General features: G+C 35.1%; 1 long non-coding RNA gene across 1 annotated transcript; it reads right to left on the bottom strand.

The window, feature by feature from the left end:
- Positions 1–369: 369 nt before the first annotated feature.
- Positions 370–20,238, bottom strand: LOC139364106 (uncharacterized). Its single transcript, XR_011625386.1, has 3 exons — positions 20,126–20,238; positions 19,607–19,800; positions 370–780 (listed from the first exon to the last, which is right to left on the bottom strand). It is a non-coding gene; the product is annotated as an uncharacterized lncRNA (long non-coding RNA).
- Between the last annotated feature and the right edge of the window lie 3,188 nt (positions 20,239–23,426).

Raw genomic sequence — 23,426 nt, 5'->3', positions numbered from 1 at the left:
CCAGTGACTATTCTTACCCAAGATTTTCCTTACTGACATTTGGCAGCCTACACGCCTCTAAGTGAAAATGCAAACTTAGCACTGCATGGGTTTGTACAGATTCTCTGCTTGGGTCGCTAGTCCCTGTATCATTGTCTCTCTCTCTCTTTCTCTCTTCACCCACACTCTATCTGTGCATGTCTCTCCCTTGTTCTCTCTTTATCCACTCAACCCGAACTCTTCCAAGTCCTAGACTTTATTACTGACATTTTGTCGCTACCTCAGAAAGTATACCTGAGCCTTCATGTTCTCAAAATTACAAATCTTGCCATATTAGATATTCTTTGCTCTCCTACAATTGCTCTCAACTGCTTTCCACTTACCTAAATGAGTTTGTCTTTGTTTATTGTTCAACTCTCTGAAGCTCATGTCATCATGACTTTAGTCAGTTGGAGGATTGTCATTTACAAGTCAAGACGCCAGTAGAATCCGTTAGGAATTTTGTTTTTATTATTGTTTTCATTTCCCCTTCACTTCCTCCACATAAGATATAGAAGCTTATACTAGAAAAAGAAGTTTTGCAAACAGGTAACATGCATTTGTAACTAGTAGATCTGTGCCATTCCTCTCGTCACCTTTATAGTGCATTTTCTCCTTTTCTTTTACCTGACATGGTCTTCAAATAATTTCACACTGTTGCTTCTCCATACACCAGCCACGGAAGACTGTCCCAGGGTTTACAATAATCTCTTATACAGCAGGTTATTTATATTTTCTGGTTTAAAGGAAAGTTCCAGGGCCCTGTTAGACACCAATAAGTCATTTTTAAAACACAAATTTTTATGTATAACACATACAGGCTTTGTTCTTCAACTCTAGTTCCACTGTCTATTGCTATTATGGGACTAATCTCAAGAAGTAGTTGTTTAATACTTAAACAAGAACATCTTGAGAGTAAAATAACAACTTCTCTAATAATTAAGGAGCCAGGATTCTCTCTCCCTAGAACAAGTCAGGAAGATTTAGGGCCAGGCTGAAGCAACAGGGGCAGTTGTTACAGCTTTTCTCTTTAGGATGTTATGACCATAGGTCAGTTGGTGAACTCTCTGCCTCTATAGCTTCACCCGCTTCATGAAGTGTATAGTTATAAGGTGTCATATCCTAGGGAGAATTTATAATTCCAGTGAAAGAAATAGGCACATCACCAGCTTTGTAGACCGGGCACATTATATCAAGTGTTTTTTTAAGCATAATTATGCTTCAATGCATATGTCTGTGTCTTACAGTGTGCTTAGTTACTATAATTTGAATTTTACTATATGTCTATATAGGTCAATTGAAGCATAGGTATTGGCAAAATAAAATAAATGTCCTCATTCATATGCCATTCAAGGGCATCATTCTTTCAACATAAATGAGTCTTATGCCTTGGAAAGTATAATACAAATCCTCTTAGAGCCTGACGTTTTCTCTTGCTTGTCCCTTTGGCCCAAGTCCAATCCCATAAAATAGTCATCAAAACATAATAAGCTACAATGTTAGGCCTTATTCAGAATATTGTAAGATTTTATTGGAGAGTTCTAATTTCTCTGCAGTCACACTTCATACACACACATTATTTTCAAAATTAGTGGTAACGCTGGGAAAGAAAATGTATTATTGGAGAGATTTAGACGGATGTTAGGAATAGCATAATGATGCTATCATAGTCAAAGTCTTCTAGAAACAGAATGGACAACTTCAATTTAATTTCACTCATTTCAAAATAGCTTCATATTAATCTCTAAATGTTCAGTTCAGTCATATAGCAACTAATCTTAAAATGCTTGAACTCACCATGTTTTCAATTAAGAGAACTTTCCTTTTACTTTTTGTAACTGAAAAAATCTCATAATTTCAAGTTTCCCCAGGTTTACTACAAATTCTGCAGTACAGTGTGCATACTGAGTGCTGATGCAGGGGATTAGAGCTCTGAGTTACTAGTAGTTACCAAGTTGTGCCTTGCCTTGCACATAATACACTTTCAATAAATGCTTCTTGTTAAGTTACACTATACACATATACTATTCCAAAAACTAGAATAATGGGAAAATTTTAAAATGCACGTATTTAATTATTAACACACATAACACGTTGGCTCACGCCAGCACTTTGGGAGGCCAAGGCGGGCAGATCACGAGGTCAAGAGATTGAGACCATCCTAGCCACATGGTGAAATCCTGTCTCTACTAAAAATACAAAAATTAGCTGGGTGTGGTGGCACATGCCTGTAGTCCCAGCTGGGAGGCTGAGGCAGGAGAATCACTTGAACCTGGGAGGCAGAGGTTGCAGTGAGCTGAGATCAAGTCATTAAACTCCAGCTTGGGTGACAGAGCGAGACTCAGTCTCAAAAAAAAAAAAAAATTAAAAATTTATACAAGAACTAATTTAATATTTGAATCACATTTATGGTTTTGTTAATTTTTATAATAGGTTCTGTCTAATGTTACATAAAGATTAAGAATATAAACTTTGAGGACAGACATAGCAAGATATGAAAGCAGCCCTCACCCTGTTTATTCACTATGAGTTTATTAAACATCTTCAATCCTCCAACTTTTATTTTTCTGTCTTTAAAGTGAGAATAACAATACGATATATCAGGTTTAATTTTGTAAATGTCAAACTAGATTATGTATGTAAGACCTCCAGTTAACTATATTTTATGTGGTAAGTTCCCAATTATCATATATATATTTATAATATATATTATATAAGAGCCCAAGTATTATATAACTTTTTAAAATTTCTTTGCTCTTTTCCCCTTGCCTTCGTGTTTTAAAAAGACTTGTAAAAATTATTAAGAAACTCTAGAATAGATACTTTTGACATTTTTCACGCTAATAAGCACTTGAATTTATCAAGAAAATCTGACAGAGGCTTCCATTCCTCTAAGGCATGCTGTTGGAACCATAGGAAAACGTCATGAAATCTCAACAATATTAAACACATAATCAAAACCAAAAACTCTTAACTTTTTAGAAAAGTATTAACATCATCTTAGAGTTTGCATGTAAAAGACAATACAGTATAGTAAAAAGAATACAGTTTGGGATTAACATAGGCTAAGTTTTAAATATCAATTTCAGCAAGAAATATATGCTTTGAAAAATTAGCTAAGTCTGTTTCTTCACTAGTTAAATGTGGAAGACAATTATATCTCATGAACTGATATCCAGATTAAACGTAGGCTTTTAGTAAAGTGTCTCGCACTTAGTAGATATTCAATAAAGATAGTTATTAATATAATAATATTATACGTAAGAGAGATTAAAAAGAATATTTCAAGCTACTTAGAGTAATGGTATATATGGTCTCATGATAATATCTAAAAGATAATAAAAGTTAAAAGCATTAAAACAAATAAAACGATCCCACATTTATTTTTAAAAAAAGAACAACTAAGAAAAACAGTAAAAGAAGAAAGTCTTGGTAGAATTTCATTTTCCTAGTATGCCAACAAGAAATAAATTTAGTAGCATATAACTGTAAATAGATAATTATGGTCATATATGTTAAAATAGTAATAGTAATGATGTAGATATTAAAGTTAGAATGAACTTACACTTGGAAAAAATAAAAAGTTAAGGACCCAGAATGATTCGTGCAAGCATGTGTGTATATGTGGGTTTATGTGTGGTTTCCAAATAGGAAACAACTGCCTGATGGCTAATTGCCTGGAAAATTTCAATGGCAGAAAACTAACCTCTCCAATTGATTTATATCTTTTCAGTAAAGGCAAGTGACGTTTTAAATCAGGAGATTAGAATATACAATACAAGAATTTTTAAAAGTTCTCACAATGTAGAAGATTGAACAGAGCCTGAGAGACATATGGGACACTATGAAACTCACCAGCATAAATGTAGCAAGGTTACCAGTTTGCTGATTTTTCTGCCTGATCACATCTACTGCTGAGCCCCCTAGTGAATTTTAAAACATTAGTGTTTACAAATATTTTTTCTTGCCCCCTCATCTCTCTTCTCCTTATGTTACTCAAATATTGGTGCATTTGATAATGCCACATATTTTTGCGAGATTTTCTTTATTTTTTGTTTATTCTTTACTTTTTTTAATGAAATTTGTCTTGTTTTTTGAGACAGGGTTTCACTCTGTTCAACCAGGCTGGAGTGCAGTGACACAATCTCGGCTCACTACAATCTCTGTCTCCCGCCAGGCTCAAGAGGTCCTCCCACCTCAGCCTCATGAGTTGCTGGGACTACAGGTATGAGTCATGATGCCCAGGTAAATTTTGTATTTTTTGTATGTTTTGCCATGTTGTCCAGACTGGTCTCAAACTCCTAAGCTTCATCAATCCACCCAACCTCAGCCTCCCAAAGGGCTGGGATTATAGGCATGAGCCACTGTAGCCATCCTCTCTCTGCTCTTAAGACTGCATAATCTCTATTAATCTATATCAAATTTGCTGATTGTCTCTTTTAACGCCACAAACTGCCATTGAGCTCTTCAAGTGAATTTTTCATTTTGATCATGTATTTTTCAATTCCAGGATTTTCATTTGGTTATTTTTACAATCTCCAGATTGGTATTTCTATCAGATAAGATAACCATCATACTTTAGTTTTTAAATGTGGTTTCACTTAAGTCTTTGAACCTATTTTAAATAGATTTTTTTAAAAAAATTCACAGAGTAGATCTTTTAATTTATTTTTATTAATTGACAAAAAAATTGTGTATTTTTGTAATACACATCATGACATTTTAATATATGTCTATCGTGGAATGGTTAAATTAAACTAATAAATATATCCATAATCTCACATACTTAACTTTTTATGTTAATGACATTTGAAATCTATTCTTTTAGCAATTTTCAAGTATACAAAACATTGTTATCAACTGTAGTCACTATATTGTTTAGTAGATATCCTGAACATATTTCTTTTGTCTAACTGAAATTTTGTATCCTTCGAGGAACATTTCAGTCATTGGTAAGCACCATTCTACCATCCATCCGCCTCTATGAGATTAACTTTTATACATTCACATTTAAGTAAAATCATTAGTATTTTTTGTGTGTGTCTGACTTATTTCATGTAACGTAATGTCATCCAGGTTCATTTATGTTTTTGCAATTGACAGGATTTCCTTCTTCTTTAAGGCTTAATAGTATTTCATTGTATGTCTGTACTGCATCTTCTTTATCCATGGACACTTAGGTTGACTCCAAATCTTGGCTTTTTTGAATAATGCTGCAATGAACATGGGTGTACAGATATTTCTCTGGAATACTAATTTCAATTCCTATGGATATATACTCAGCAGGGGGTTGCTAAATCATACGATAGTTCTATTTTTAATCCAGTGGGATGCCTCCATAATGTTCTTCATAATGACTTTAATTAATTATATTCCCACCAAGAGTGGACAAGTGTTCTCTTTTTTCCACACCCTCTCCAATACTTCTTTTCTCATGTCTTTATGATCACAGACATCCCAACAGATGTGAATTCATATCTCATCATGGTTTTAGTATGTACTTCCATGATGATTGGTAATGTTGAGCATTTTTTCATATACCTTTTGGCCATTGTGTACCTTCTTTTGAGAAATGTGTATTCAGGTCTTTTGCCCATTTTTTAATTGAGTTATTTGTTTTTTGCTATGAGTTGGATTTCTCATATATTTTGGATATTAACTCGTTATTAGATATGTGTGGTTTGTGAATATTTTCTCCCATTCTGTAGGTTGTCCCTTCAGTTCATTGATTGTTTCCTTTGGTGGATAGAAGCTTTTTAGTTTGACACAATTTTATTTGGTGATTCCCTGCTTCTCTTGACCATGCTTTTGGAATCATGTCAAAAAATATTGTTGTTCAGACCAATGCCATGGAATTTTCCTCTATGTTTACTTCTAGTAGTTTTACAGGTTCATATGTTACATTTAAGTCTTTTATCCATTTTGAGTTGATTTTTGTATATCAAGTGATATAATGGCCTAATTTCATTCTTCTGTATGTGGATATCCAGTGTTCCCACCACAATTTATTGCCCTTTCTTCATTGTGTGTTCTTGGTGACCTTGTTGCAAATCAGATGACCACAAACTTCTGGATTTATTTATCGATGAACTATTTTGTTCCACTGGTCTCCGTGTTTCTTTTTTCGGTCAGTACCATGTTCTTGTGATTACTTTATCTCTATAGTAAATTTTGAGATCAGGTAGTATGATTCCTCCACCTTTACTCTTTTTATAAAAGACTGCTTTGGCTACTAAGGGTCTTTTGTAGTGCCATAGACATTTTAGGATTATTTTTTCTATATTTCTATTTTCCTTCAAATTTTGTTAAGGATTACACTGGATCTGTAGATCATTTTGGATTGTATGGACATTTAACCAACATTAACTCTTTCAATCAATGAACACATTATATCTTTGTATTTATTTCTTCTTCAGTTTATTAATTTTTTAAATAATTTCAACTTTTATTTTAGATTCAGGGAGTAGATGTGCAGGTTTTCTACGTGGGTACGTTGTGTGATGTTGATGTTTGGGATATGATAGATCCTGTAACTCATGTAGCGAGCGTAGTACGCAATAGTGAGATTTTCAACACTTGTCACTCTCCCTCCCTTCCCAATCTAGGAGGTCCCAGTGTGCATTGTTGCCATCTTTCTGTCCATGTTTTCCCAATGTTTAGCTTCCACTTATAAGTCAGGCCATGCAGCATTTTGGTTTCTTTTCCTGCATTAATTCACTTGGGATGCATCCATGTTCCACTCCAGCTGTGTCCACGTTGCATCAAAGAACATGATTTCTTTCTTTTTTATGGCTGTGTGGTATTTAATAGTTTATATGTACCACATTTTCTTTATCCACTCCACCATCGATGGGCACCTAGATTTATTCCGTGTCTTCGCTACTGTGAGTAGTGCTGCAATAAACATATGAATGCCTGTGTGTTTTGGTAGAATAATTTATTATTACTATTGGATATATACCCAGTAGTGGAATTGCTGGGTTGAATGGTAGTTCTGTTGTAACTTCTTTAAGAAATCTCCAAACTGCTTTTCACAGGGGCCAAACTAATTTATATTCCCACCAACAGTGTATAAACATTCCCTTTTCTCTACAGCCTCACCAACATCTGCTGTTTTTTAATGCTGGGTGATGCTGGTATCAGGCTTCATAGAATGATTTAGTAAGAAGTCCCTTCTTTATTTTCTGGAATAGTTTCAGTAGAATTGGTACCAGCTTCTCTTTGTACATCTCTACCAGACTTTGGCTATGATTTCATTTGGTCTAGTGCTTTTATTAGTTGGTAGGTCTTTTATTACTGATTCAATTTTGGCACTCAGTATTGGTCTATTCAGGGTTTCCATTTCTTCTCATTCAATCTTGGAAGATCGTGTGTTTCCAGGAATTTATTCATCTTTAGTTTGTGTGCATAGAGGTGTTCGTAATAGTTTCTGAGATTCTTTTTTGTTTCCGTGGAATCAGTTGTAATGTCACTTTTGTCATTCCTAATTGTGCTTATTTAGATTGATTTTTTCTTCTTTGTTATCTAGCTAGCAGTTTATCAATCTTGTTTATGCTTTAAAGAAACCAAGTTTTGGTTTCATTAATTCTTTTATGGATTTTGGGGTCTCAAATTCATTCTGTTCTGCTCTGATTTTAGTTATTTCTTTTCTTTCATTAGCTTTGGAGTTAGTTTGCTCTTGTTTTTCTAGTTCCTCTAGGCATGTTTTAGATTGTTAATTTGAGATCTTTCTAACTTTCTGAAGTGTGTGTTTAGTGCTACAGACTTTTTTCTTAACTTTGCTTTTGCTGCATCAGAGAGATTTTGGTAGGTTGTGTCTCCATTTTTATTTATTTCAAATAATTTTTTGATTTCTGCTATAACTTTGTTCTTTACCCAAAAGTCATTCAGGAACAAGTTGAGTTTTTTTGTGTGTGGGTTTTTTTTTTTTTTTTGAGAGATCTCTTTGGTATTGATTTCTATTTTTATTCCACTGTGGTGTAAGAGTATAATTTTGATTTTTTTGAATCTATTGAGATTTGCTTTATGGCTGAGCACGCAGTCAATCTTACAGTCTATTCTGTGTGCAGAAGGGAAGAATGTATATTCTGTGCTTGATGAATGGAGAGCTCTGTAGAAGTCTATTAGGTCTGATTGCTCAAGTGTCTAATTCAATCCCAAATATCTTTGTGGATTTTCTACCTTAATGATCTGTTTAATGCTCTCAACAATGTGTTGAAGTCCCCTACTTTTATTGTGTCACTATCTAAATATTTTCCTTGATCTGGAAGTACTTGTTTTTTGAATCTAGGTGCTCCAATGTAGGGTACATATATATTTAATATAATTAATCTTGTTGTTGAATTGAACCCTTTATTATTTAGTACTATTCTTTGTCCTTTTTTACTGTTGTTGGTTTAACGTCTTTTATCTGATGTCAAAATAGTGATTCTATTCTTTTTTCCATTTGTATTATAGATCTTTCTTCAACTCTTTCCTTTGAATTAATGGGTGTCATTACACGTAAGATGAATCTCTTGAAGAGAGCAGACAAAAGGGTCTTGTCTATCATAACAAACTTGCCACTGTGTTTCTTTTATGTGGGGCATGTAGACCATTTATATTCAAGATTAATACTAATACGTGAGGTTTTGATCTACCATGAAGTTGTTAGCTGGTTGCTTTGCAGCTTCTATTCTGCAGTCGCTTTATAAGGTTTGGGGGTTATATAATTGTGTTTTTGTGGTAGTGGGTATTGTTCCTGTTTCCATGTCTAGGACTCCCTTAAGGATCTCTTATAAGCCTCCCCTAGTGGTAACAAATTCCCTTAACACTTGCTTGTCTGGAAACAATTATTTTTTTCTCCTTTACTTTTGCAGCTTAACTTAGCAGTGTGTGAAATTGCTTATTGGAATTCCTTTTCTTAGAGAATGCTGGAAATAGGCCCCCAATCTGTCCTGGCCTGTAAGGTTTCTGCCAAGAAGGCTGATGTTGACCTTATGGGGTTCACTTTTTATGTGATCGAGCTACCTTTAAGATTTTTTCTTTAGCATCTATATTGGATTGTCTGGTAACTATAGGCCTTGGTGATACTCATTTTGTATAGTGTCTCACAGGTGTTGTCTGGATTTTTTGTATCTGGATGTTTACCTCTCTAGCAAAAGTAGGGAATTTTTTTGAATTATTCCCTCAAATATGTTTTCTAGGTTCTTTACTTTTCTCTTTCTCTCTTAGTAGTGCCAATAATTCATAGGTTTGATCACTTTCCATAATCCCACATTTCTTGAAGATTGTGTTCATTTTTTTAAACTTTTTTTTTCTTTATTTTTATCTGACTGGGTTAGTTCAGAAGACCTTTCTTCAAGCTCTGAAATTCATTCTTCTACCTGGTCTAGTCCATTGATAAAGTTGTTTGTTTGTTTGTTTTTTGAGACAGGGTCTCCACTCTGTTGCCCAGGCTGACGTGCAGTGGCATGATCACAGCTCACTGCAGCCTTGACCTAACCTCCCTGACCTCCCAGGATCAGGTGATTCTGCCACCTTAGTCACTCGAGTAGCTGGGACCACAGGCATATGCCACCAGTCCTAGCTATTTTTTTTTTCTGTAGAGACAAGGTTTTGTCATGTTACTAAGGCTAGTCTCAAACTCTTGAGCTCAAGCAGTACACCCACCTTCAACCTCCCAAAGTGTCGAGATTATAAGCCAATGTGCCTGGCCAATTGTATTTTGAAATTCCTTAAATGAGATTTTCAATTTCAGAAGCTCTGATTGATTTCTTTTTTAAGATGTTTATCTCTTCCTTCATCTTCTGGATTGCTTTGGAAGTTTCTTTGTGTTGATTTTCAACTTTGCATTGGATTTCGTTGAGCTTCTTTGCAATCCATGCTTTGAGTTCCTTATCTGTCATTTCCAAGTTTCCATTTTGGTTAGGGACCATTGCTGGAGAGCTAGTGTGATCCTTTGCTGGTGTCACTGCATTAAGATTTTTCATGGAGCCAGAATTCCTGTGCTGGTTCCTTCTCATCAGGAGATTCTGGCACTTCTAATTTTTGTAATTATTTTCCCGCAAGTATGATTTTTCCCGCAAGTATGATTTTTTTTTCCTTCTTTTCCAATAAAGTTTTTTTTTTTTTTTTCTTTCCCTTCCCCTTTCCCCTCCTCTCTAGTGGGTGGGACTGTAGAGAATGTTTGGCAGGGTCTTTTGGCTTTGCTTATATAGCCTTACACACTTCTGTCAGCTTTATATTGGTCTGTGCAGTTTGACCTGCAAGCCACTAGATGGAGCTTAGAGGTAAGAGCCAGCTGTGGCCAACGGAACTGGGTATACACTTGATCCTTATTTACTGGGATAAGCTCTCTGTTGCCCCAGGCAATAAGCTGATCTGTGAAGTATACAGTGGTCTGAGCTCCCTGCTCAGCCCTAGCGGTTGGGGGACAAGGTGGGTGCTGCCAAATCAGGCAGATCCACCTCAGGTCTCCATATGGCTAGCACAAGCACCAGTGCCAAGGGACAATCCAGTGCGTGGCCAGCAAGCACCCAGAGGTGTGCCTTGATGTGAAGCTGAGAAACTGCTTCAGCCACGAGTTTTCTGCAAGGGGAAGGGAAGCAGCCTAAACTCCTAAACCAGCAGAGTGAGATGCCTGAAAATATGCCTGGGCATGGAGTATATTGAGCCCCATTACACCACAATCTCTGCACAGCAAGGGTTGGGTGGCTCAGGCTGCTGTTCCTAGTGAACAGGTGTTCTGGCTGCCTGGAGATCTGCCTGGGTGTGGAGTGTAGAGGGTCCAACTTCACCATGATCTCTACACAAAATGGATAGAGTAGCTGAAGCTGCTGATCTGGGCAAGCAGACTTGCCGGGACTTCCCGGAGATCTGCCTGGGCACAGAACATAGTGGGTCCCCCTGCACCAAGATCTCTGCACAGAACGGGTGGAGAAACTCAGGCTACTTGCCCAAGCAAGTAGATAGTCCAAAAGCCTGGAGTTCTGCCTGGGGATGGAGCAGAGAGGGCCTCTCTGTATGACAATCTTAGGGGAGCAGGCTGGGGTACTCAGCAGTGATACACACAAGACTAGTTCCAGGTTGTCAAACTAGCCCTGGCTGCTAGCCTTTTTGCCCAGGAGAAACCATAGCTCTAGGAGCTTTCCGCCTATCCTAGGCCTGCGGCTGGGGCGAGCACAATTCCAGTGCCTATTGCTGAGGTACTTTCCCCCAGTTCTGGCTGTTGAGGTCCCTACTTTGCTCCAGAACAAACAGTCCAGCCTCTGGCCCAAGACTAAAATGCTTGTATGGCCCATGCTGCTAGGTCACCAGAGAATGACTGACTCTATATGTGCCCCAGTTATAAATGGTATCCTATCTCAGTCTCAGGTCTGGGATAGTTTTCCCTAGTGTCTTTCCCTCTCAGTGTCTCCAAGCCTCTCCCTAGATTAGTTCCAGGGCTTGGAAGAAACAAAGTGCAACTCCCTCTGGGTTGCTTGTATCGCCTGTGGAAAAGTGAGTCACAGAGGGAGGCTCTTTGTCTCTGACATGTACTGTTCTGTTACATATTTTGATGCTATGTTTGTCAGTGCATGCAAGTTATTGATTGTTATACCTACTCTTCAGGTTGTTCCTTTAAATGTCACATATAATACAACTTCCTTTTCATATTGTTTTTAACTTTAGTTTATTATTTCAAATTACAAATATTACAACATGCTTTATTTTGATTAATAAAGAAATAATAGAGCTTTTTAATCATTTAATTTGTCTTTTTCATAGTTTCTTTTCATATTTACCTTTACTTGAAACTCCTTTAGTATTTTGACTGTATTAATTTCTATTAAATTATTTTCCTCTCTCCTGATTTAGAAGCTATACAATTTAGCTACACTTACTTATGGTAATATTTTTTTAAAGTATACAGAGTTAACTATGAATTAATGTTACATTTGTCTACCTCTTTTCTGAATATAATAAGAAACTATGACAGGGCCTAACCTGTTATTGTATAAACTCATTCATGATCTTAATATTACTACTAGATATTAAATTTCTATTTAAAGGTGTTTGAAATTTCTTAATTAGTTTTCTTATATTACAGTATACAGTTAATTAAATTTACTAATTTTTAATCAAATATCTTGGTTCCCTATTTTTGTTATAAGTTCATATATTTAACAGCAATTATATTGAGAGTCTATAGTTGATAAAATTCTTACTTTTGTATATGTTATGGGTCTTTTTTCACCACATTGTATTGTTTTACATATATAGAAGTTATATAATGAAATGTGTACATTTTCAATTTGAATTTGATCTTGCAAAATCTAAGATGCTTTAAAAGGCAATCTGTCTTGGTCTAAATGTCACAATCATAATATATGGCATAAAAGTCTAGAAATGGCTACAAAATTATTTTTCCCAAGGATATACTACTTATATTCTATGGCAATGGCAATTCTGATTTGAGCTATGGTTTATCAGTTGTAAAAATCTCCAAAGGAGAATCTTTTGGCTGATTTAAATAAATCTAAAGAGTATATGTATGAATATGAATGCAATATGTTTTCTACAGAAAATATCTAGAAAGTTTCTTGTTTTACCTCCAATATTGGATAGTAGTTGAGTATTAAAATATGTAACACACACACACACACACACAGAGACAGACACACGCATAAAATTTGTAAGTTATTTCTTCTCAGCCTGTTGAAGATTCTTTTTAATTGCCTTCTGATTTAGTTCATTTTAAACTGCAATAAATTAATATTTTTTAAAAATAAATCTCAATTTCTAAGTAGTTGCACTAGTCATATGTTGAGTACCCAACAGCCACATGTGGCTAGTGACACTAGGCAATGAAGACAAAACATGTTTGTTATTGCAGAAAATTCTATTAGACAATGTTTCTCTGGAAGCATTTAATATTTTTGATTTATTGTTGTTATTCTTTAGTTTCACTCTGTCTAGTGTGAACTTATCTTTATTTGTCTTAGTTTATCACACAAAATGTTCTCAGTGACGCATATCTTTAATTCACGGAAATTCTTGAAGCTTTTTTCAAAAAACATATATAAAAATGTCTTCATTCTCCTTTTTTGAAAACTCCAATTAGATATATGTTTGAGCTCCTCAGTCTAAACTTCATATTCTATAAATGGCCTTTTTTCCTCTTTGTCACTCAGTAGTGAAATTCATTTAAGTAGTCAGTCTTCAACTCTATTCAGTTTATAGTTTACACTTTATATAGGTTTCCAAAATTTTAAAATACTACGCTTTTTATTTTCAAGAATTATAATATTTTTCTCTCCTAATCTGTTTTATTTCTGCCTGCTTTGTTTTTAAAATGTCTTGTTTTTGCTTAATAAACTGTACCAGAATACCATACCCTGCATGGCTTATAAACAACACAAATGTATTTCTCACAGTTCTAAAGGCTGGGAAGTCTAGGATCAAGGCCCTTTAACGAGTGGTGAGGGCCCCTATTCTGTTTTGTAAATGTCTTCTTGCTATGTTCTCATATGAAGGAAGGGGCAAAGGGGCTGTCTAGTGTCTCTTTCACAAAAGCATTTATTTCATTCATGAGGGCTCCACCCTCATAGCTTAATTACCTCCCTAGTGCCCCACCCCTAAATGCCATTATGTTGGGATTTAGGTTTAAATATGTTAAATTTGGGGGTACACAAAGGTTTAGTCCATGGCAAGCATCCTAAGATAATAATTTTAAAGGCTTTGTCAGATTTTCAGAAATGTAATTTCATCAGAAGTTAATTGATTTTCCAAACTTTTACTTTCTCCCATGTCCTTGTTAACATTACATGCATTTGTAGATTCCACATATATTTTAGATGTTTGGGTTTCATTCATTTTATGTAGGATTCTAAAAAATTATTTGTATTTTTTATTAGAGTATTTAGCTATAACCATAATCATATTCAGTAATAAAATACCACAAACCTCAGTGGTTTAAAATGACAATTATTCATCATCTCTCACGAATCTACAGGTCAGAAGTTGAGTATCCAGAATCTAAAACGTGTTTGGGCTTAGCCTTATGCTGACATTTTTCTCCATGTCTACCTCACATTTCTTTCCTTTTCCTTGGACCAGCAGGTAAGACTACACATGTTCTCATGGCAATGATGGAAGCTCAAAGACAGTCCAACCTAACAAGCACAGTTCATATTGTTAATATTTCACGGGCCTAAAGAAAATCACAAAGCCATGCCCTATATGTAGATGGTGGGGAGGTGAGGAAATATATTTCTTAAATGTTGTGAGAAAGATAGTAAATATTATTAAAGAATAATGTAGTCTGCCAGTTCATTTGGTTCCTCTGTTTGTTTATCTTTTCCTTCAGATCTGTAGTTTTGTGATTGCCTGATACATTGGGCTCCCACTTCCTACTCAAGTTTTACAATGGCATTTTGGGGTTCCTGTTTTTGGTAGTATTGGTAATATTAGCAGAACCAGTCAGTAAGCCATTGATTGACTTGAATCAGTTTGTCATCCTGAGGCTCTTTCTCTTTCTGCCTCCCTAAGCCTAAAGCTTTCCATAAAGCCCTAACTACAAGCAGTAAGTCAGCAATTTCTTAGCCTTCTTTCATAAGCAGGAGTGCATTTCAGGCTCCAGAGTCTACTTACTCTGGCACATTTTGCACCTACTAAACTTCCAGCTGCTGCTCCCTTCATCTATACCAGAGGGCCTACGATTCACCCTACTCACCACTTTATATGTATTTGATACTGAATTGCTTATGACATTTTAAGGCAAGCTATGAATTTGCAGTTTTATCCTTATTATTTCATCTAGTATTATTATGTGTCTAAAGAATGGGGGAGGGGAATTGTATTTACGATAAATTATGTTATCCTCATTGAAACTCCAACTTAAAAAGAAAACCCTAATCTTACTTGATTTACTACTTACAGGTCTCCCTAGGACAGAGATGATCAGTGTGAACAACAGGGTTACTAAGTAGAGAGAATCTGACACCACAATCCAAGTGTTGAGGCCAAGGAAAATCAGATAAGTTTATGTCTCCTTATAATTTGACTTCATCACCAACACAATGCCAATCCTCCTAGTTGACTTAATTTTCTATTCTCAATTGAAAATTATCCTGCAATGAAGTGTAATATTTCTCAAAATATAATCTTTAATAATATTTAAAAATGTGTGACTTGATTTTAATAATAATCATAAAAGTTAAAGTAAGTATACTCTGAATTATACAACTGCTTACTTTATAATTAAATACCGCCATGTGATTCCAATGGACATGTTTGCAGGTATGTGTACTATTGTATATGTGTGCCAAGGAAAGTCTAAATGAAGTTGGACTAAATTTCTAAAGTAATTTGGATAAAAGAATTTGTAGAATAATTGAAGTATCACAGGCATATAGTTTTGTCAACATGCCAAGATCAAAAGGATCTGCACATAGGACAATTAATCTTATTCTTGTAATTACCAACAATTCATTAGCACTTAGAATAGTGCTAACTACTAAGTAAATGTATGCTTCATTTCTGTTTCTGATACTAGCAATAAAGTAGAACTTTATCAAATGTTATTTTCAATAATGCTCAAAGATCGCCATATCTTCACATGAATGAGAATGCTTTACAACATTATCAAGTGATACATCATCAAAACTACTATGCAAGAATCTCTCAAAGATGAATTTAAATGGTACTGAAATATCCCTCTCCCTATGCCTTCTGTCTCAGTCCATGTGTGTTGCTATAAAGGAATATCTGAGACTGAGTAATTTATAAAGAAAATAGGTTTATTTGGCTCATAATTCTGCAGGCTGTACAAGAAGCATGGTACCAGCATCTGAGGACCTGAGAAAGCTTCCACTCACAGTGGAAGGGGAAGGAGAGCTGACAAGTAGAGATCACATGGCAAGAGAGGTAGCCAGAAAGACAGAAGTGGGACGTGACAGGCTCTTTTTAACAACCAGCTCTCCTGGGAACTGGGAGTGAGAATTTACCCACCCTCCCTGCAGTAAGGGCATTAATCTTCTCATGAGGGATCTCCTCATGACCCAAACACATTTCACTAGACTCTGCCTCCAACACTGGGGATCCAATTTCAACATGAGGTTTGGAGGGGCAAATATCCAAACTACAGCATCTTCCCACAAAAATGCATAAAGTCCAGATCATTACACATATGGAGTTCACCAAAATCTACAAGAAAGAGATACTTCCTATCTTAAAATTTTCTAGATAATATAAGAAAGAAAGCTACAAAAGTTATTAATGAGGTTAATATATCCTTAATATTGAAACAACAGAAGGAAGAACAGTATAGGAATAGGAAACAAAAAGCCAATCTTATTCATGAGTATAGATGCAAAAATCTCAAATAAATTATTAGCAAAGTAATTCTAATAAGAGATTGAAAGTTAATAACATATATGCATATAATCTATATGCATACATACATACATATACTTTATAATTTAAAAACAGTGGGTCATTTGTGTAACCTGATAAAAATATTTATCAAAACCTTAAAGCAAACTTTATACAAACTGATGAAGCATTAGAAGCATTCCCATTAAAGTTGAACACGAAACAGCTATATTCATTTCCACTACTAATATTCAAGAAACTGATAAAATTAGAACTATACAATGAAGATAAAATTTATACTATTAAGTATAACATTACTGCTTTACATTCAATGAGACAAAAATATTTCAATTTTAATTACTGTTATTGATTTTATTACTCTTTTGCACAATTTGTAAATTTTTTGCTTTATATATGTTTAAGTGTTGTACATATAAATGTGTTTGCCTATACCTACCTAATCAATAATTATAAAAACTTAAGTAAATGCTAAGGATAAATAATTTTTTATCTTAAAAATGTTAGTTTAATCATTAAGTTTAACAAACATCATTCTAGAGGGATCATATTTAGTAATATTCCCCAGATGCCTATCTTTTTCATATTCTGTTAGATAATTGTATCAATATTTAATATTCATGAATAATTTAGATGGAGACATGAAAATCGTCTTGATCACATTTACGTATACTCTAAAGTTGGTAGGGAGAGCTAAGGCTAAATGAAGAAATGAGAATTTTAAAAATCTCTTTTAGCTAGAATTCTGAATTTGAATCTCCACAATGAAAATAACAAATGTAATTTTCAAATTCTCTGTTAAGGTTAAAATAACCTTAAAAATATAACACTTTAATTGAAAGCAGTTTCTGTGCAAAGACTTTTAAGTGAACTGAACATATGCTCAATAATATTTAATAAGAATCTCAGCTTGTGAAGGACCCAAAAACCGTATCACAAATAACAGCTGATCATGTCTTAACCTGAGCAAGAAAACTTAGAAAGGAATATGCTAGCTCTTGTCATATATTTAAAGAACCTCTTATGAAACAGGTTTTTAAACAATGTTATAAATACCATTCACAAGAATAAATCATTGACTCATATGTCTTGAGGCTGGAGGAAATCATACTGAACCTCATGCATGTTAACCAATAAATTGGGTTTTCTTTTCTATGCTCTTATCAGAATGTGCTATAGATAGAAACTGGATCTACTGTTTTGACTGAATTGAAATATCAATTCATAAAATTTGAGAGTTTAAGACCTTATTAATTTTCACCACTTACAAAAATTCAGCAGCTATAATAAGACAATCCATCCAATCTTTGAAAACACTTATGAAAATGGTATTCTTATCATTAAAGGAGGGAAAAAAATACCTCAATGTAATAGTCAGTTCATTCAGATAATCAGATTATCAAATAGTAACTTATTAGTGTTTGATTTTTTGACTAGTCAGTTTGATTCACATGGTTAAATTGCTTGGGACTTGTAAGAAAATGTTGTAGACAGCTAGCTGTGGAACTGTATTCCCTTAACCAAGAGATTCAGGGAACACTAGACTAAGGAGGGGAAGATCACCTCTTTCTGAGGGTTGAAAGAGAAATACTTAGGGTATAACATTGCCAGGTTCAATGCAAATTTTGTAGCCAAAAAAAAGTATGGCACAAATTGCATAATTTTTGTCAACTGGTCTCCTGGCTGACATCAATCAAAACAAAGGAAAGAAGATATTTTAGGAAACGAGGGGGTAGAGGAGCACTCTCTAAATGTCTTCTTCTCTAGATATTCAAGAGCAGAATAAAGCATTCCTTTCCTAACAAACAAACCTCACTGTCCTTATAGCATGTTGTCTCTCAGATTACTTAGAAAGTAAAGGCCACAGTTCAGGACCCGCACTTAACATTCTGTGACCAGTAAATGCAGTCATTTCCATATTCCATTTTCTTTCTAATGCAAAGGGGCTAAGAAGAAAGCATGCCATCAAGCCTGGAGCACACAATCTACCACCCTTCATTCTCATCCTATTAGCTAGGTAATGGTGTTTGTTATGTTACTTTTATGATCCTACATGCTTTATTATTCCCATTCCATCATATAAAATTGAGGTGATTACTGTACTTACATTTTTTATCTCATTTTTCTCATTATTAGGTTGGTGCAAAAGTAATTGTGGTTTTTTTCCATTACTTTAAATGGCAAGAACAGCAATTACTTTTGCACCAACCTAATAGATATTATAAATGTTCCCATTGGGATAACAACTAGATTTTGAGGCCTATTGAAGAATTTTGTCCTTTTCTGTGACCTGATTGGAAGATGGGAGATGAAAGGATGCTGATTTGAAAGAGAGCAATGCACCTGGTATGCAAAAAGAAGAAAGGGGGAAAAAGTACTTTTTGTTAAAAAAATATATATATATTGTTCTGTTCTTGTGCTTGTCTTTGCTGTCCAGCATGCTACACGCAAAAATCATATAAAACAAAGTATCTCCAAAACACCAGTCTCCATTGCCCACGTGACTCTTCATGGCAGTTCTTAAAAAATTAGACTTTAATGGAGAATAAAATACTTCACTTTGCAATGCATGAGGTAGAGTGTAGATGGACTGAGTAAAGATGTAATAAATCTGTGTAATTTGTTCTGCCCTTGGAAGGAAAGCTCTCTATTGAAAGTAGAAGATATTAAGTCCCTAATCTCAGAGAAACTTCACTATTTTTCATTAAGAACAAAGATATGTAAAGGACAAAGTAGGGTGCTTACATCAAGAGATGGACTATTTGTTCCTTGTTAATTGTATTGCTCATTCCATCAGCATAATTAGGCACCTTTCAAAATGCTGTGGCTGAGCCTGTTTTGGTCTCATGATGACCGAAAGGAAAATATGGAGAGAAAAGGCTGAGGGAGAAGATAGACTTGCTATGTCAAGCTGGAGAGAGAGAATGAGAATGATACCATGATTTCAAGATATTGAGCACTGATTATTTTTTAATATTCCAGGTCATTTGGCAACACTTGTCCTAGCACTACCAATTGGCTGCTGCTACCTTGCTTTTATTAAATAGTAGCTATATAGAGGGAAGTTCTTAAAGAGAGATGCAATGGATCCTAGCATATTACATACCATGCAGTGCCTAACATCATCGGAGAGCATTATCCTCCAAACAAAACACATTCCTAGACATGTCACTTTGCATGTGGAGAACTTGATTTTGTTATTTTTAATGGAGTAAAATTTTGATAATGAAGTTACCTCTCTCATATTCATCTGCTTGCTATTTTCCTTTTGTTTTGAAGCTTTTAAGTGAACTTTTTCTTTTTGTAGAATCTTATCAAAGTGGAAAATATGGCAGTGAAGGAGTCAGAAGATATGGGTCTGAACGGGGCAACATGCACCGAAATCTCTTCATGATGGAGAATTTCCCTCCCCGTTGAATTTACTTCCCACTAATAAAAGAAAGGAGGATGTAAGGTCATTGAAAAGTTGATTCACAAGAAAACATTTTACTTTTAGTCACTATCACATGGGTCACACGAAGAAGTGGAAGAAGAAAGTCTGCATTCCCTGAGTGCCCTATAACTTTCACAGAACTGTTTTCCAAGTGTCTGTTATGTAAATAAACTCAAATTAACTAAATTGATCCAATGATGCATATATCATAAACAGAAAGAGTACAGGAAAATGTCCCATTCTGTGCCCTGTGTTTCCCCATCTCGGAGGCCAAACTTTGCCCTTGAATGAGCACAAACACCTCATATCTAAATGACTCACTGTCAGATGCTGGCTCCAAGTCTATTAGATTATCATCATGTCGTCTTTGTTTTTGGCAGTGTTTGAAAGCACCTCTAGCAGCTTTATTTGAACACTGTTTTCATACCTAAAAGCTTGAATCTATAAAACAAACACACAAACATTTATAGACATCTTTATATCACTTCAAATTGTTGTGATTAGTGTACACACTTTGAATATTATTACTTAACCTCCAGCTGATGTTTAAAAAGTAACACTTTGGAACAAGGCATTCTCCAAATGTTCTATTAAGGATGCTGTTTATTTATATCAGTGTATAGAAAAGTACAGCTGTACAAAACATAAATCAATGTCAAAAGTAAAAGGCATTAAAATTCATAAGGTTCATTTTCCGACATCCAGAGCAAACTGTAGCTGAGAGTTTGTCACAGACTTAACATCAGCAATAAAATTATATAACTGCTGATGTCACATTCTTTGAGGTACACTCAAAGGCATCTAAAATTTTATAGCTTGGTTTTGCTTATTTTAAAAATGAACATATATTACTCTTAATTTTGTTTCTTATGATACCTAGAAGACCTGAATATAAAAACAGCATCAGAGGAGAAATAATTTGCAGTCCACAGAGTTTTAACCAACATTAAAAAAATACATACATATGCATCCATTTTGCTATTGATCAGCAAACCACAGGAATTAGTGTTGGTTTAACATCTATTAAGGGAAACAGTACTTTCTATCGCCAAATTAAGAAGGGTTATTACTGAGTAAGGAAGAACTAAAAATGAGTCTTGCAGCTACTGATATACACTCTCGGTTAGCTAATATTTTGTGTTGGCTTTCAGTTAGGAAAGCTAGTGCCATTTGCCTCGTGATTTCTGAGATCTTGATTTCTTTTTAAATATTTCTCTTGTTTGGGAGGGTATTTGTTTTTCCTGTTATCTGAAAATGTTATTTTTTCCCTTCAGGTTCAAATTTCCTTGAAGGCAAGGACCATATAGCCACATCTGCATGTTCCCAAGAACCTGGAACACACTTGTTATTGTTTTCTTAAGAGGTGGAATGGTGACATTTGAACAAACACAGACAGTGAATAACAGTGAGCTGTTACTGTGGAGGTAGTCTAAGGTATATCAGCACATTTTCGAGTTCAAAAAGGAGTAATAGCCACCACTGCTTACACTGTCACTGTGGACCAGATACTGTTCAAAACAAGTTACTCATGGAAACTCTAACCATCTCAGCAGTTTTACAAGGTAGGGACTATTATAATTCCCATTTTACAGAAGCAGAAACTGAAGCACAAGGAGCTTTTGTAGCTTATCCAAGCCACACCGCTGGTATGTGGTGCAGCTGGGATTTGAGCCAGACATTGTGGTTCAAGAGTTCATTCTCTTAAGCACCACTTTATATTACCTTGCTCAGAGATTCACGAGTGTCCAATATGAGGCAGGAATTAAGTATTTTGATCTCCAATGTCTTTTCCTAAGACAAAAATCTAGCATACATTTTGTAATATACTAAAAAGTATATGTTCTTGCACTGGAAAGAACTGCAGAATAATTTTTCCTTTGGAAGATGCACATACTATACCCATTTCCTTTTCTCATGGGACTGTTAATATTTTTGTGAGAGGTTTTATGTAAACACATTATACACATACTTGAAAAGCTATATTTCAGTGGCAAAAACTTCGACTTTATGTGTGAAATTACTAAGGCCTCACAAAGAACCTGAATTCAAACGCCTTTCTTAAGCACGTAAGAGAGACAATAGAATTTTGGAGGAGAGAGAGGCAATTCACCCACAGTCATTACATAATTAGCCAAAGCAGGTTTCAGTTTTTTGTTTCCTCCATTTACTATGTAGCATTCACAACATACAGCTCTGTGATTATTAATGTAGTCATAACGCTCCGTTTCTTATTCTCCTTGGCTCACATCTTCATAAAAATGACAACGAAGGAAGACTGCACAAAGCACAATTCCCTTGTACTAGGGCGCATCCTGCGGCTGCATCCTGCGCAGGAGATGGACATGAAGGGAACTCAGCTCCACCAAGATCCGCCTGCATGACCAGACCCCGATGCGGGCATTAGAGACGCGCCCGTGGAATGCAGCCTAGTCTGACTGAGAACAACGCTGTGAATACAAATGTGTCTAAAATGGCTGACTCTGTACAAGAGTAAATAAGAACCTTTCCAGCTTTTCATTTAGTCACAAGATCAGGAGGTCTCGTCACCCCAAACAGAGTAGAGAATTGAGGTAGTTTTCCAGCTGAGCCAGGCAAAGTAGGAAGATGGGGGAAGGTGACTTTCCCAGCAAAGACCTTCCTTTTTAATGTTCTTTTTAAAAGAATAGAGCTCAGACTGAACTAATCCCCCGTGAATATATGCCTTAGGAAATAGTTTTTATTAATAGCTGAATATTTTTACTTTCCTACCCAGGCACCCAAATATTAGGCTTATGGTATTTAGTTGCATGCATATATCATTGTGTCAAAGAAAAGGGGGGAATCCAGCCGTAATAAAAAATAATTTATTAACTTTTCCAGGTCCTATAAATGTAATAAGCTACGGGTTTCTGCTCTCATTGCAGATTTCTTTTAGAAGTATATTTATAAATATGAGCTTATAATATTTGTGAATAGTTTATCGGTAAATACAAAACAAAACATCTCTGATGCACATAATCCACAGAAACATGGTTCGGGTGACTACATGTCAGTTAGCCATGCTATTTGTTTTGTATCATTTTACTCTCAACCAGTTCATTTCTTTCCCCAAGAGAAATAGCTGAAGCTGGTTTATACTGCTCCATAAATGTTGAGCATTGATGTATTCATTTTCTGAACACAAAATAACAATGAATTTTTGTCACCCTCCTTTTAAATCATACTCCCTGTTCTTAACAGTATGTTTTATGTTGTTGTTGTTGTTGTTAGGATGCAAGCTTATTTTATTCTTTTTCTCAATAATAATAACCACAAAGTATAATCTCTGTATAAATATAATATTTCTTCTCCATAATTGCGCATAAACTCTATCCTACCTGGAAACTGCAGCAAGCAGAAGAATCACTATAAATGCTGGCCTCAGGGAATCTACGATTTCTACAAGATTTAAGGTAGAAATATTCAGAGGCCACGTTACTCAAACAAGACCAACCATTTTTTTGTTAGTTTTTTATTTTTCTTTTCTGCAAAATATTACCTAAAGGTAGCTCTAAGCACTAAGGGATTGAGGTTTCTATTTAGTCTACAACTGAACTAACAGGTTTTTGCTACCTGTGGGTATCAACTTGGGATTTCAGTTAGT

Source organism: Macaca nemestrina, chromosome 7 (assembly GCF_043159975.1).
Source record: "Macaca nemestrina isolate mMacNem1 chromosome 7, mMacNem.hap1, whole genome shotgun sequence".
In the NCBI taxonomy this organism is placed as follows: domain Eukaryota; kingdom Metazoa; phylum Chordata; class Mammalia; order Primates; family Cercopithecidae; genus Macaca; species Macaca nemestrina.
The sequence above is the reverse complement of the archived record's forward strand: the minus strand, read 5'-3'. Positions and strand labels throughout refer to the sequence as shown.